This window comes from Dipodomys spectabilis, unplaced genomic scaffold (assembly GCF_019054845.1).
Source record: "Dipodomys spectabilis isolate Male_0828 unplaced genomic scaffold, ASM1905484v1 ptg000197l, whole genome shotgun sequence".
Lineage (NCBI taxonomy): Eukaryota > Metazoa > Chordata > Mammalia > Rodentia > Heteromyidae > Dipodomys > Dipodomys spectabilis.
The window spans coordinates 19,644,191-19,661,128 of NW_024870874.1; the positions used below are offsets into that span (position 1 = coordinate 19,644,191).

The 16,938-nt window shown below is 39.7% G+C and overlaps 1 protein-coding gene across 1 annotated transcript in view; it reads left to right on the forward strand.

The window, feature by feature from the left end:
* Positions 1–16,938, forward strand: part of Exoc4 (exocyst complex component 4) — a 691,851-nt gene that overhangs the window by 512,796 nt on the left and 162,117 nt on the right. The gene's annotated exons all lie outside the window — the stretch shown is intronic.

Consider the following 16,938-nt stretch of genomic DNA (forward strand, 5'->3'; position numbering starts at 1 on the left):
TATAAAACCCCACTGAGAAGCACCAATTTGATTCCCCAAAAACCTGACTTCACTTTGCTCACTGTCCCATTTTCAACTAAGTACAGCCATTGTTTCTGTAGTCTTAGTTTTTTCCAAACAACCATTAGAGACAAATGATCCCACAGCTCCTGCTCCATTTCAACCACATGTCCCAGAGGCAGCAAGGCAGAGCATCCATCTTTGGTGCCACCTGGCTCCCTGATAAGCTTTTGTTTTCTGTGTAGCTATGTTGTCAGGAGCTTTGCTCCCTCCATTCCTACTGTCTCATCCAGAGAGCTTTTCTGAATATGACAACCATCTAAAGACGAATTATCTCCTCACAAAGTTAATTTCTGTCTCTCAGCAGGGAGCCAATGGTTCCCGCTGGGTTTGAAAGTGCTGCTGTTTGGTTAATGGATGAGCATCTCTTGGATTCTGGTACCCACTCTGGAACTGCTGCTGCTGGATCTCCATTTGCTTTAATTTCCTACTTGCAGCTGGCATTAGGAGACCTAAATGGGTTTATTCACAGAGCAGTGGCTTACAGTCATTAGTACAGAGAGGAAATGTTATTGAAGACAAGGACTAGAGAGCTGTGTTCTTGTCATCTTTCATCACTTAATAACAGTTGGGTGGGTGGGTGGGTTGGTTGAGTATTTAAGAGAGTAAATCCACAAAATCCTTCTAGAGTTAGAATGTAAGAAATCCATCTCTGACTTCTAAGAGTTGAAAAAGAATGGCATTTTTATGTGTTTTCAGTTTATAAAATTGTAAACATTGAAACAGAAGCTAGATGAAGGTTATTTTAGTACCTTTTTTTCCCCTGGACCTGGGGCTTGAACTCTGGGCCTTGGCTCTATCCCTGGGCTTCCTTTGCTCCAGATGAGCACTCAACCACTTGAACCACAGCATTACTTCTGGCTTTTTTGAGTAGTTAATTGGAGATAAAAGTCTCACAGAGTTTCCTACCATGGCTGGCTTCAAACCATGATCCTCAGATCTCAGTCTCCTGAGTAGCTAGGATTACAGGCATGAGTCACCAACACCTGGTTTACTCCCTCACTTTTAAGTGAATAGTCAACTGTGGCTCATATTTTATAATTGAAAACTCTTAAAATGTAGGAAATATAACAGATATTTTTATTGTAATCTAGAAAGCTGAGTCAGAGTCCAGCCTAGAAAATTCCTTAGGATACAACTGGAATGTTTCTAGTAGGTGGTAAAATTGTCACTTTTGTTGGTCCAACAAAGGTCAAATTGACAATTTTTCTCAGGTTCAGTTTCTACAATGCTGACATTTTAGAATTCAGAAAGCCAAACAGAGCACTAGAGCTATGCTTTTCTCTCTGAAAACATCCAAAGCCTATAGGCCACTGCCCATTTGTCTCGGAGAGGGGCCCAACTCTAAAGCTGTTAACTGTGTGTCAGAAATATGCCCCTGAGTTGCTCTGATAGGGGAACAGCTGGTGACACAGACTGGCTAGTGTGGGACAGCTCGCTCTCCCACCATATGCCCGTCTTATATTACACTGTCATACCAACAGCACCAAAGACGCCCACACTGAAAGTTCTCAGCAAGCAAGTTAAAGAGCCAGCAGTTTCTAATTCCCAAAAAGTGCCACTCACAGTCAGAAAGTTTAGTTCTGGTGACTTTGGGATTATATTTTATCAGCAGTTCGTGAAAGAGAGGAAAGAATTGTGCAAACCAAACACCATGGAATTCTTTCTACTCTTGTATCTGCAGCAAAGGTCTTAGTACTTGCTCAGTTTTGGTTTCATCCTAGGGAAAAGACTATTTCTGAGAGATGCTGGTGAATTGATAAAGATCAAATAGTTAACTATCCAGAGGACAGCCCTTAGTATAATATATACATCATGTTTGGTAGACGTTCCTGCTTTTTCTCTTTATTTTCAGCTTTTAGCCATAAAATATAAAATTTTTCTTCTAGACCCATGAAATAACAATACCAAATACAAAATACTTTAGACTGTTAAAGGCACCTCTACATACTTGCTTCCATGATCCACCTAACTGCATACTTTGCATGCCATTAGTATGATGAGCTCCACCTCAGTTGCTCTCTGTTCCCCTCTGAGAGCATGCTGCTTTTGTGTTCTGACTCTTTCACTTTTCTCCACTGAGAGTGCTCTTTTCTGGTCCTCAAATATCCAAATATTACTATCCCAAGTTCCACAATTTCTGCTGCACAGAGCCTCATCTGAGCTCAGCTCTCCTTAAGTCCTCAGGAAAGTAAGGCACAGCAGCACACAGAGCTCCCCAAAGGTTTTCAGAAAATGAGGACAAACAATAATAGGACCAGAAGTAGGGGCTCTCAAATTTGAATATTCATGAATTACCTTGTTTAAAAGTGGAAATTCCCAGACCACACTCCACAGGTTCTGATTCTCTGGATCTGAGTAGTCAGAAGTCTACCCTTTTTTTTTTGTGCATGTGCCAGTTCTGGGACTTGAACTCAGGGCCTAGGCACTGTCTTCTTTTCCTCTAGGCTAATACTCTACTGGTTGTTGTTGTTGTTGTTGTTGTTTTGGGGGGTGCTTAAATGAAGATAAGAATCTCACTGACTTTCCTACTTAGGCTGGCTTCAAAACTCAATTCTCAGATCTCAGCCTTCTGAGTAGCTAGGATTACTGGCATGAGCCATCATTGCCCAACTTGGAGCCCACCTTTTTAAGCACCCATGGGTTTTCTGAAGAAAGTTGCTTTTGGGCACCTACTTTGAGAAACACTGGTTTCAAGGGAAAGCACATTGCCTGCCAAAGTATAGAAAGGCAACAAAGCAAAGCTATAATATCAGAGGAATTCTTTCACAGTTCTGCTTAGGCCAAGCCTGCTGATTACAAACAAAAGACATAACACAAGGAAGGCTCTCCATCAACAGCTGGAAATGGATGTACCTTTAGAAATTTTCTAGAGATCCATAGTCTCTCACCAACACTAGCTCATGTACTTCAGACCTTACATTTTCTTATTTTTTTCCACTTTGGTTCAGTAAAAAGAGTTTAATTCCCAGGGCATTTTTATTTCTTGGATTGATTGATTGACTAACAGAATACTAATTACATCAGAAAGGATGACCTGTAGTTAAACTAATTCATTGCTTCCAGTTGTGAAACTCCTGCATGGCTGTTTCTAAAATTTGCAGGGATATATATAAGAAGTCAAGATTTGTGTGAAGCTAGAGAGAGAGAGAGAGAGAGAGAGAGATGTATTATTTATACATACATATATGTATATACACACACATGCACATATATAGTATATGTACGTGTGTGTTGCTGGGGATTGAATCCAGAGCCTTGCACATGACTAGACAGATACTATACCACTGAACTACATCCCAGCCACACAGATATTTCCTTGTTCAAAAACTGAAGTGAACATTATATAGGGAGAGTACTTCTTCCAAATTGTTCTGATGTGTTAACATTTGGTGATGTGACAAATTTATGCTAATGATGAGAAATTATAGTAGGGCAAAGACACATGAGTAAAACCATTAAAAATTGAACATCTACAGCAGTTGCCAGGCTGGGGGCCTCAGTAATTGCAAGGATGCATGAATCTGGATAATTTGTCAGCACAGACAACAACAGTTCTGTAGTTTGTATATTTATTTAATTTAAGCATCTTGCCATGCAGATAAAAGCTGTATTAGAGGATGCTATCTAGTATAAAATAGCTTTTTTGCTTGAAAAACTCACAGCTTTGCACTGGTGACCAACAGTGACAATACTCGTCATTTTTAGTGGAATCTAGTGGTGGGACAGTTATATAAGTGAATGGAGTTTATAACAGGCCAAGTGGCCCTTGAGCTGTTTTTTAATTGATCTGTTGAGAGTGACAGCAGTAGAAATAAGAAGTGTATCCTCTCGTGTTAGTTCTAGAGTGTACTCTCATATCCCTAGGACTTATTCTTGGAAGCTCATCAGTTTGTGCCTTGGTGACTTCTACCCATGTCTCTATTGTCACCTCTCTAATAGCTGCTTTCATTAAGAAACAACGATGGTGAACAGTACAGAGCATTGTATGGCTGTGATGGCTGTTTGTTCACAGGCTCTGAAACTTGATGGGAGTAGGCCTATAGATTTATAATTTGAAAGTTGATGGGTGTGGTGGCTATGTGCATGGCATTTCCCCTCTTGCTTTTATGTATATCATGCGCTTAATCACCTTTTTTGTGACTTCCATTTTTCACGAAGGAAACTATGACTTAGTCTAGTTAGTAAGTGGTAGATTAGGATCCAGTAGCCAGCTTTTCTAACTCTTAATTCTGTGCTCTTCTCACTCCACTGAACTTCTCCTTTTGGATCAGGAAGACTCATTAATTTATGAGTTGGCCAGAACACTAAGTGCTTTTTCCAACTCGCAAACTGTTCCAGTAGCTCTAAGTATTAAATAATTGGCCAAATATCAACTCATAGCATATTGAAAAGCGGTCATTGTGACATCATTTCCTTGTCTCTCTTAAGATATTTGCTCTCAAGATAAGAAATGGAACATGAGCATTTTCATGCCATGAAAATACAGAGAGGGCAGATGATCAGATTCCTGAGAGCACATTCTCAAGTCTTGGATAGCTTCTCCATCAAGCCTGTTTGATGGCCTGGGACAGTGGAAGAAGAGATCTCTCTGAGCTCCATTCTCTTCCAGTGCTGTGTAGGCAGCCCCTGGGTTCTTCTCTGCTTTCTCAGTCTGTCTTGAAGTTGTTTGTGCCCTCCTCATGCTGTGTTTTGATGAAGAGGTGGCCTATGTGTACAACTGTCATCCTTACTGAAGACAGTTGTTAAACTTAATAAATTACTGAAGCTCTTTCATTTCTCTTATTTGAGAAAATAAGTTATTGATGACTAAACTATAGGGCATGGTGTTAGATGCTCTGAGGTGTACAAAAACAAGCAGGATCTGGCTTTGCTTAGAATTCGATGCAGTGATATGAAAAATACATCTGTATTATGAATCATGCCTTATTCATCAGAGTATTCATATTACTTTTTTACACACCTGGTTTGTGTTCAAAGAACATAATGACACTCTTGATTTGATTAATAAGTACCAAAAGTGGATTAGTCTAAGTAAAATGGAAGCTTCTGATTTACATAACTAGTGGTTATACCAGAAACTACAGGCCCTCAGTCAAATGTATTTATTTAGAAAATGTTTGCTAATCTCTGTGATTGTTCATACTGTTATTATTTTTTTCAGTAACCTACTAGGTAAGCACTTGTTCTCATTACATGAAAAAGCATCATCTTTATAATTTTAGGAACTGAAAACAGTAGGTATCTATTGCTACCATTTTTTGAAAGCATTAATAACTTTTAGTCTGTATAAGAAAAACTACATAATATCATGAAACTGCATGCCAATTTAGAGCCACTTAAGTGGGGTGCAAACCACTCTCTGTCACAGTAACCTCTGGAGGCATGGCTTTGTTGCTGAACATAAAGGTTAATTTTGATAATAACAAGTCATTAATTTGTAGTGAGTCATTATGTTCGTACATGCTTTTCATTGCAAAAGATAGGAAAATATATTTTAGAAAAATCATCAATGTCAGGAGTACAAAGATTACATAAATGACATAAAGTATTAGTTATACTGGATTTTGTTTTTATTAAGTATTGTTTTAAAATAACCACCTTTTAAGAATTGGAATTTCATTTGGGAAATCCTTGCCTGAAAAACAAAGTGAATAGAGGTCATTCATGTATGTAATTTTAAGGATATTTCATATTATATAACACTTTACATTTTTCTTCAACAAATTTCATGAAAATAGAGTTGTTATCTTGATTAATTTTGTTCACCAAGTCACTTTGGGTGATCTCTGGATAGTTATTTTCACTAAATTTTAAATTTTCATGTTAAAAAAATAGAAATCTAGGTGTGGGCATGGTAGCCCATACCTGTAATTCCAGTTACTAAAGAAGTAGAGAATTCAAGTGTTAAGCCAGTCTGGGCACAAAGTTAGTGAGACCCTACCTTAAAATGAGCTGAGCATGGTGACATGTGCTTGTTTCCAGGTTCTTGAGGAGCATAGGTAGGGCTGTCATAGTCCAAGACGGATTTATACAAAAATTCAAGACCATATCTGACGCTAAAAGAGCTGTAGGCGTGGCTCCATGACATGATTGTATCATGCTGTCTTCCCATTCTTTGTATTCCCATGGTTATTTCTATTCAGTCCTCTAGAAATATTTATTTTGTATTACCTGCTCCCTTAAATACCTCTAATGATGACCAATCACTGTGAACTCGAAGGCATCTATTTGCAGCATGCGTACTTTCTTACACCGGTCTCTCAGTATTACATGGGAATTACTTTCACTCAACCCACAGTGATGAAGGAGGACTAATAAAGACTGCCAGTGGCCTGAGCCAGGGGTTTGTCATAGAATCCCCTTTCATCTCTGAAACAGTCCTGTGAGGTGAATGTTTTGAATAGGAGATGGAGAGAAATTAGATGGCTTTTCAGGGTCACAGAGCAAGTCATTGGCAGAGAGCGAGGGGTGAACCCCAGACTTTTCACTCCCACTTATACCCCGCCTCCCTCAGTCGTAATGGGTTCCAGACATTGGCAGCTCAGGTTTTGCAAGGTCCTGTGTATCTCAGGTTGAAAGAGATGGTTAGTGACAGGAGACTAAAGGATGGAGGCTCGGGTGTTCGCCTCACTGCCACCGTGCACCATGGAGGAAGTTGGCAAGAATAAGACTGGCCGGGGGCTGGGAAGGTGGCTCAGTGGTAGAGTGCTTGCCTTGCATGTGTGAGGCCCTGGGTTCGATTCCTCAGCACCACATAAGCAAAAAGCAAGTGGTAGAGCGCTAGCCTTGAGCTGAAGAGCTGAGGGACAGTGCCCAGGCCCAGAGTTCAGCCCCACAACTGGACCCCAAAAATAAAAAATTTAGAAGACTGGCCGGAGAGGCCCTGCTGACGAGGCTACTGTTCTGTTCCTGGGGGCAGGCACTCTGTCACAAAGGCTGCTTAGTGGAGGCGGCTTCATCTAAGGCACTGAGCTTCCACTAAACTCAACCTTGACAAGTGCATTCTCATTTAATCTTCTATCTACTTTTCTTTCAAAATTGAGCTCATTTGATTCCTCTCTGGATCTGAGAGCTTATGGGCTCTGAAACTTTGAGAGTCCCCCCCCAACTTTTATTGAAGTATAATTTACAAATAAAAATTATATATAGCTAAGGTATACAACCTAATGACTTGATATATGTATACATTGTGAAATGATCACCACAATCAAGCTAATGAGTCCCTCCATCACCTCAAATAATTTACCATGTAAAGCTTAGTTGTACAGCTTTGCAAGGCGTATGCAGTTTCTAATGAAGACGGAAATGTACTTGCTCTCTCCACACTAAAACAGATTCTGTCCATCCCAGTTCATGTGTGAATCCTTTTGAGACTAATTGCTTTAGAGTGCACTGAGGTTTCTCTACTGGCCAACCAAACTCAAACACTGGCCCTCGACCACTGTGATGGTAGCGTTACAGACAGTGACACCTCCTGTCATCAGGGTTCTACAGCCCTGTGTAATAGCACATTCCACACTAGCACTCCATACACTGCTCTGCAGTCCAGGCATCTCCAGGCTCTGGACGGCACCAGACTAGACTGCCTGGCTCAGTTCCTGTTTTTGTTTTTATTTTCCTTACTGGTTGTGTAGCTTGTAACACAATACCTACCCTGTCTGGGCCTCCATTTTCTGTTTTATAACATGACAGTTGTACCTTCTTCCCAACACTCTGCAAGGATTAAATAAATTCTAGGTCAGTTTTCAACGTACATGTACTGTCAACATTCAGTGGATGTTTGGTGTTGTCACTTTGACATCAGCCTTTTAATCCAAGTGAACAAACTCTCCCACCATCACACTGAGCTCTGCTCCCTCTGCCCCAGACCCAGCTAACAGATTGCCACCTGCAGGAAGGAAAGCTCTGGTTCTCTTTGTGTTGAACCAAAGACTTGTTGTTATTTTTTCACATAGGGAAAGTTAGTAGAAAGCTAACTTTGGGCTCACCTCTCCCCACATTTCCCATCACAGTTGGGTTTAGCTTCTATGTTCATTTAAACATGATATGACCTAGCAGGTAGCAAAGGCTAATCTGACGCACTTCCTTAACCCTAATAAAGACCAATTTCTGAAAGCCTCACAGGTTGAGGCTGTGTATTGAAAAAGAACACGTCCTTTGGGCGAACACATCTTTTTGGTAGAACCCTGAGCAAATTCAAATTGGCTAAGTTGATTAAAGGATGACTCTAACTGACACCCTGCATTCTGCTTGTAATCCAACTAGTCACTGTATGGTTGTTCTAAGAGGTGTTTAAAACATGAGTGCTAATAGCCTTCTCACTTCAATGTGTGTATGTGAGCATATTTCATCCATTTGGTAATCAAGTAATTGCTAAAGACACAAAAGTTGAAAAACAAGATTTTCTTCTTAGAAATAAATTAGAATATTCTAAACTTTTTTAGTAATAGCTCTATATGAGTTTTGGCTCAAAGATAGTCTTTCTATGTTTCACACGTCAAGAATAAGAGTTCTTTAGCTTTTATTTTTTTTAATTTAGTTTTATTGTCAAGGTGATGTACAGAGGGGTTACAGTTACATATGAAATGCAGTGAGTGTATTTCTTGTCCAACATTGTTACCCCTTCCTTGTTTTTCTCCCACCTTCCCTCCTACCCAACTCCCTCCTCCCAAGTTGTAAAGTTCATTTCCAACATATCATCTTGTAAGTATCGCTATTGCATTGGTTCACCTTTGTCCTTTTTCTCATCATTTTGTTGTTCGCCTTCCCTTCCCCAAATCAGCTAAATGTATGCACAATACACAGGGCACCAAAATAAATACAGTGTAAACCAAAGGGGGGGGGAAAATGAAAGAAAAAAAATTAACTTCACACAGTACATGAAAAACAACAAACAAAAACCTCCTGTTTCCATATCTTGGAGTTTATTTTGATTAGCTTCATCATACGTGGTCATATGTACATAGCTATTGAGCTATTGTACTCCTCTGCTAAGTCTATCCTAGACATATGCTAATTATTACAAATGAGGGAAAACATGGATCCTATGTTTCTTTGGGTCTGGCTTACTTCACTTAATGTGATTTTTTTTTTCCAAGTCTTTCCATTTCCTTACGAATGGGCAATGTTATTCTTTCTGATAAAAGCATAAAATTCCATTGTATAGTTATACCACATTTTCTTGATCCATTCATCTACTGAGGGGCATTTGGGTTGGTTCCATATCTTAGCTATGGTAAATAATGCTGCAGTGAACGCAGTTGTGCTGGTAGCTTTAGTATGGCCTTGTTTGTAGTCTTTTGGGTAAATGCCCGAAAGTGGGATTGCCAGGTCTTAGGGGAGTTCTATGTTTAGTCTTTTGAGGAACTGCCATATTGCTTTCCATAGTGGTTGAACAAGTTTACATTCCCACCAACAATGTAGAAGTGTTCCCTTTTGGCCAATCCCCACTAGCATCTGTTGTTTTTAGATTTCTTGATAAAGGCCATTTCTAACTGGGGTAAGGTAGAATCTCAATGTTGTTTGGATTTATATATCTTTTATGGCCAGAGCTGTTGAGCATTCCTTCATGTGTCTATTGGCTATTCTTATTTCCTCTTCATAGAAGTCTCTCTTTAAGTCTTTAGCCTACTTGTTAATTGGGTGGTTGTTGAGGATTTGTTTTTCAGCTGTTTAATTTTTTGAGCTCTAAGTATATTTTAGACATGAGGTTTTTTTCCCAATATATGGGCTTTCTGTTGATCTTGATAGCTATGCCCTTTGCCATGCAGAATCTCTGCAGTTTAATGCAATCCCATTTCTCCAAACTTTCTTTGATTTGTTGTGTCTCTGGGTCTTTATTAAGAACGTTTCAACCTATGCCAAGGAGCCCTAGTGTTTCTCCTACACCTTCCTGTAATATTTTCAGGATATCTGCTTTTACCCTCAAGGTCTTTGATCTATTTGGAGTTGATTCTGATGCAGGGTAATATAGGAGGATCTAACTTTCCTTTTCTATACATGTTTACTCAATTTGCCAGCACCATTTGTTGAAGAGGCCATCTTTCTTCCATTCTGTTTTTTGGCTCCCTTATCAAAGATTAGGTGGCCATAGGTCTGTGGATTCATTTCTGGGTCTTCAATCCATTGGTCCTCAGGTCAGGTTTTGTTTATTTGGATTGCACTTTGTGGCTTGGGCTGGAGTCATGGGCCATGATGATTTAACTGGCCGTTGGCCTGGGAATATGGCTTAGTGGTAAAGTGCTTACCTAGCATGCATAAAGGCCTGGGTTCGATTCCTCAACACCACATAAACAGAAAAAACCCCTAAGACTGGCAAAACAAATAAACAAACAACAACAACAACAACAACAACACCACACACACACACACACACAACCAGAGTAAGACCTTCTGTGATTTAACTAGCCATTCACTTAGGAATCTTCCGATGTGAATATATTTAGGTCATTCTTTTTGGAAAAGACTCCACTAGGGAAAACTTACTGTTTTCCCCACCTTCAAAAATTGGGTGGCTTAACAAAACCTCAAATATGTATTTTAATGTTTTTGTTTCTTTCATGCATGTGTTTCTAATGCATTTATAAGATTATTTCTTTGTTGCTTTGTATGTCCCTCCCCCACAGTGTAACCCCTGCTTTCACTATATTTGATGTCAGTATAACATGTGGAGGAGACGGGGACAAACAAGCGTTTAAGGATTCAGGTGGACCTGTTGCAACAATGAGAAGTACAAAATGTCATGTCAAAACCAGCTTTACAATGTCGGTGGGGGGGGGGGGAGGGGGGGGGTATGATTGGATGGGAGGGAGGGGGGGGAGGCTGGGAAGGGGAGGTGAAGGGTAAACAAAGGAGGAGGATGCAATGCTTGGTAAGAAATGTATGCATTATCCTGCCCATGTAATTGTAACCCCTCTGTACAGTATGTTCTCAAATAAAATAAAATAAAATTTAAAAAAAAAAAAAAAAAAAAAAAAAAGAAAATGATCACAAAAAAAAAAAAAAAAAAAAAAAAAAATTGGGTGGCTTTTGTTTTCCCTCCCTTGTCCACCTGCCCTTGTTAAGTTTATGTCTTTGTTAGACAAATCTCACTGTTATCTCTTTGAGGTTTTAGAAGAGAAATATGATGTTTTTTGTTCAGTCTGCTGTCTTTGCCTTAAATTCTTCCCTCAGCACAGCTCTCATTTCTGCTACCTGTACCTGCTACTCAGAAGGCCTCCTTTTCCTTTTCCTGATGGTGTCTGAGATGATCCTTTCTTTCTTCCCACCCATGCTATGAAGGTCTTGTTTTTCACTTAAACTTCTTAAAGGTCTAACCCACATCCTAAGTTGTCCGTGTCATGATATCATCCAGGCCTGATAAATAGCTGGTATGGTATGTATTGCCTGTGTATATCTCTTTTCCACTTTTTCCAGAAAATTAAAGCTAGATGATGGCCCTTCATCTGGCCTGATGACTTGTAATTTAAGTTGCAGCTTGATATAATGGAAGAACAAAGCCTGAAGTAGAGTAGCCTGGGCCAGCTCCAGGTTCAACCACCCTCCAGCCATGTTTTCTTGGATGATGAACTTAAAACTTTCCTAAGGCTCCTAGCCTTCCATCTGTACAATGAGCTACCTGATACCTAAGGGACACCAAACTTATGGCCAGGTTTGTATGATCCCTGGCATAGAGAAAGTAATTAATGAAAGTTACTCTTTTACTCCTTCTAGTCTCATCTCTTGAGACCATTGCTTGCCTACTTGTAGTCGCTCCAAGAAATATTCACTAAGATGCTTAAGAGAGGCTGGTTCTTCAGACATTTCCTCTACTTGTCTGCATCCAAACTGTATCACATCAATTATAGCAAGAATGTATAATCTCTTCCTAAACTAGAACATTACAGCAGGAAACTCTTAGCCCTTGAGGCAGCGTACCTTGGGAGCAAAAGCAGCGTTCACTCCAATGAAAGGACCTCCATATCACTATTGGCTTTACCAAAGCCAACCAAGGTTCACAGCTGTGCTTTCCTTTGCAATTATAAAAGTGAGAACTGTGTTAACTAACTTCAGTTCAGTCCACAGCTTGCCACTTGGGATCTGGAAGCTAGCTGATTTTTTGACCTAAGGTGCTCTGCTATGTAGGGTTGCCAGTTATAATTATATGTTCAGGTGTCAATTAGCAAAACAGCCCATTATTTGACAGTTTGAAGTAATGAGATGGATCTTGCCCTAATGTTTCAATTCAACAAGCATTTGATAAAATTCTATTTAGTATGCTTCACTTAGTAAAAGTGCTGGGAGTCAAAAATTTTAAATGTACATTCTTTTGGGGAATAATTTTCCTGCCACTAAAAGGCAGGATATTTCCCTGTTCAAGCATTTTATTTTGTCTTTCATACACCTCTCTACTTTTTGTACTCAAATGACAAGAATTATATTTTGGGTTTTTTAGTTAGTTTGTTTTGTGCTGCTACTGGGGCCTGAACTCAGGCCCTACAACATTTCCTTAGCTTTTTCACCCAAGTCTGGTGCTGTACCACTTAAGCTACAGCTCTGTTGTTGGCTTTTTGGTCGTTACTTGGAGACAAGAGTTTCACAGACTTTCCTGCCTGGGCTGGACTGGCTTTGAACCTCAGTCCTCAGATGTCAGCCTTCTGAGTAGCTAGGATTATAGGCCCCAGGTGACAGGCTTAGAATTTTCACTACATCATAGAAATCCATTTAGTGGAAAGTCCTTCCAGAGTGTGATGGTCTCTATGTTGGCTCTGGGGAAACCCTGGGGCATAAAGCCTGGTGTCTGCTCCAGAAGTTACTAGTTGCCTGTGATGGTTGACTTTTTCTTCTGTCTCTATCAATGCTTCCCATGTGTTTTCTTCAGTGTCATACCCAGCTTTATGCATTCATTATCTTCATTAAATTCCCCAGCTATAATTTCTCTTTACACAGTTTATTCTATGACTCACCAAAAGTGTGTCATCTTATGAAATAGTCTCTATTCTTTTTTGTGTGTGGGGGGGGGTCCAGTCCTGGGGCTTGAAACTCTGGGCCTGGGCGCTGTCCCTCAGCTCTTCATCTCAAGGGCTAGCGCTTTACCACTTGAGCCACAGCGCCACTTCCGGCTTTTTTCTTTTTTCTTATGTGATGCTCAGGAATCGAACCCAGGGCCTCAGGCATGCAAGGCAAGTGCTCTACCCACTGAGCCACCTTCCTAGCCCCTCTCTATTCTTTTTTGATCTCTGATTATTTTCCATGAGTAAAACATCTCCTGAGAACAGAATAAGAAGGTGCAAGACCTGGCTTAGAGAATGGAGAGTGGATGGCATGCACAGCTGGACTCGGGGTAGAGAATGTAGTCAACCCTACTCCGGACTTCACTTTGTGAATGCTCTTTCATAGCAGACCTCTTTCTCCACTCATTCAGTTGCAGTTTGTATCTGCTTTTTCTCCATCCATTTCGTCTCTTTATCTCCTTTTGTGTTTATTTCCTTGTGGTCATGAGTATCACATGTTTGAAGATCAAATGTCTAGACCAATCTTCATTTACTTGAGAATTTATATATTTGGGTACTCAGTGTCAGTGTACTCTTAGTGTACTCAGTGTTCTCCAGTACACTCAATTGTACTGTTGTTTTATTACATTTACTCCAGGTCCTGCTATCAAGGGTATCCATATGCACTGTACAGCTCAAAGCAATACAGTATCACTAAATAACTAAATATATTGCTGTGGATCTCTTCTCCAAATTCGGCTGCTTAAATTCCATGATAAACTCTATAAAGTTCAGCAAACTCTATAAATCAGTACTTTTCCATCTCCTCAGAGCTCCATTAACAAATATCCAGCAACAACCAATTAGTCATGCTCTAATCTTCTACTCCCACCAATGACCTTGAGCCACCCAAGTTTCCATTCACTGTCTAGATGCAAGAATTCCCTCCAAGGCCATTCATGCCCACTTTACAGCTCTAGTGAGCTTAAGGATCAGATTTCTACTCTATATTCATGACCATTCCTAGTTGCCCCTCCGTCTGTGACTCTGCCATTCACTTTTCTGTACCTCCTCCATTGCTTCTCCTCGTTCCTCAGCATTCTTCCTCTTAGTAGTTAAGAGCAGTTCCTTCGGAGACCTGCACGGCTTTCAGCCCTGCTGCACCCCTCTAGTCACGTCATCTTGGGCATCTTACTCAGCAGTTTTTGTGTCAGTTTACCTATGATGTAGAGATAATGGCAAGCAATTGGTACACATATATTTAATAAAGTAAGCAGTTGTTATCCTCCCCATGAGCTTAGTACATGCTAGTGTTTAGGATGAAAAGGACAGCAATAAAGGAACACGTGAAATAAATGAAGAAGAAAATGGCCAATGAAAACAGTAGTGTCAGGGATCTAGGAAAAGAGTAGATGAAATAAAACAGGAGAAGATGCTTATGGGGAGGGAGGAAGAAATAAGGGGAAAAAACAGGTATATTTCAGACTCTGCAAAAAAATTAAAACATGTATGACATGAACTTTTAATGTTTTCCTTCAAATAGATGTAGAAAGAAATAAAGGGCCATTTTCCCTTTTTATTTAACACTGGAGGTTGAACCCAGATCCCCACCTATGCGAGACAAGCACTGTACTAAAAGGAATATTTACCCCCAAAGGAATATTTCTCTAATTGCCTAGGGAATTTATACTTTGATTTTAGCAACTAAATCCATCTTGGTCTTCATTCAAAGAAGAAATCTGTCACATATTTAAGGTACTTAGGCTAAATCAAATGTGTATTGAGCAAGAGCCATGGAGACAGCGTGAGAGATGAGTGTCCACATCTATGAAAAACACAAGCCGAGGAGCCAACGTACTCATTTGTCTGACCATCTGGAAATCTCTAGTGATCTAGGGACTTAATTTTGCCCTCATTTTTAGAACAAAAGGGAAACAATAAAAGAAGAAAATGGGCAGCCGGGACATTCTACTTTTCATTTATTAAAAAAAAAAAAAAGAAGAAAGAATCATCATGATAAAAGAAGCCAAGAGTTTAAAAGAAAAAAATTGAAAAAAAAACCATTAAAGTGATTTGAACACTCTCTCTGTATTTTGCAGTGGGCTCTATTGTTTCCAGTTACATGGAAACTGTGGTAATTTTATGAATCATTAGAGTTTACTTTTCAAATTATATCTGCATGTTTTTTAAAGTTCCTCCTAAGTTATCCACAGTAAAAAGTTGTTGAACAATTTTTTTATTTAATACTTCAGGATTTTCTGCTAATTTGTATTTTAGAAAATTTATACTTAACAACTCCAAGATAAAATTATGACAGCTGAGTCTTTGTGCACTTTATTTCTCCTACTTTTCAAATCACATGAGCCTATTTTGCTTCCACAGTCTCTCACGGGAAACTAGAAAATAGGAAGCCAGGTTTAGTGTAATGACAACTGAAAAGCAAGAGTTCTTGTATACCACCCAGTCTCAAACAATTTTCTCTTTAGGCATATGTGTCATCAGTCACAGTAATCTTCAAAACTTGGACTCTGTTACTAACACCTCCTTTTTAAAGCCATGATCCCCAAGGCAGGCCAGCCAACTGAGAGGCCAAACAGGCTAACTTGTGATCCACAAAGAGTTAATAAAGTAGGGACCATGAAGTAGAATGTCTCTTAAGCTATCCACAGTAAAAGGCTGTATGTGTGTCTGTGTGTGATTACAAAGCTTTCTTGGGCAAAACTGGGTTTTTCCTATATTTTTTTTCTATTTTTTGGAGTTAAGACATTCATACCTTTGGGAGTACAGTAATGCTAATTATCTGTTTTACATTTTATTTTGTCTCAGGCATCTTTTCTTGGTAAAATAAAAGGTTGGATGTGTGTTAGTCTAGCCTTTTCCCTTGTTGGTAAAACAAAAATCTGGAAATAATTGCACTTTCTAAGTATTGGCTGTATCCTTTCCAGAGATGGAGATGTTTCTTGTGTGAAGAGACTGTCTTGGAAGGAAATGTACCAAAGCTTCAATGACTCTGATTTTCACCACTGCCTTCCTGGGCCTTTGTGGATGTTTCTATTACTGTCCCTCTCACACCAGCCTGGTGGGATGCTGTGGGGTTTAGTTCTATCACAATATATTATGGGGATATCCAAACTCATATCAGCCCTTTTCTTATGACCAATGGGCTTCCTTAACTGAAACCTAGGAAAGCGAAGTGTGACTAACTCATATCCTAAACTTAGAAAACTGGCTTAAAACCTAAGTTTATTTTAGAGTGGGGACTGGAGATGGTTCATGAAGAAAATCCTGCCCCTTGCAAATGAAGAAATGGAGAATGATGTGTTCAGCAGCCCTACATCAGTTAGTGTTTAAGCCATTTTTGGAGAGCCATGCTCCTGTTAGCTACTTAGGTGATTTTGTGCCTGCAGTGCATTCTATTTGGCTCAACATAGCAAGATCCTACAGAGCTCTTCATTGTATTATTGGAGTGAACTAGAATTCTGGGTTTACAGCTAACTACTTAAAAGTCATTAGTTCTCAAACGTTATTGTCACTCCCAGTATGCAGCATATCTGAACTGTATCCCTACCCTTGAACCAATTTTCCCTTGTGCGTGTTTATGCTTGCTTGCATGCTTCCTTGCGTGCTCTCTCCCTCAAACAGTTCCATATGTTCTATTTTACTGGAATCCTAGCTCCTGCTCATTCTCCTCCTTTGAGGGCCCCGTTTCTCACCTCTGAGCATACAGGGAACTGAGGCTGAAACAATTTGTAGAGAAACTTGTCAGCATAATTGATTATTATATGGTGTGAGCCACCAAAGACAGGTGAGCCTCCACAGAGTGGAACAAATGCGTGTGTAGAATGCAGCTCCCACTGGGTCCAGCTGGACTTCCTCCTCTGACATGTTGATTTATATATTTGTA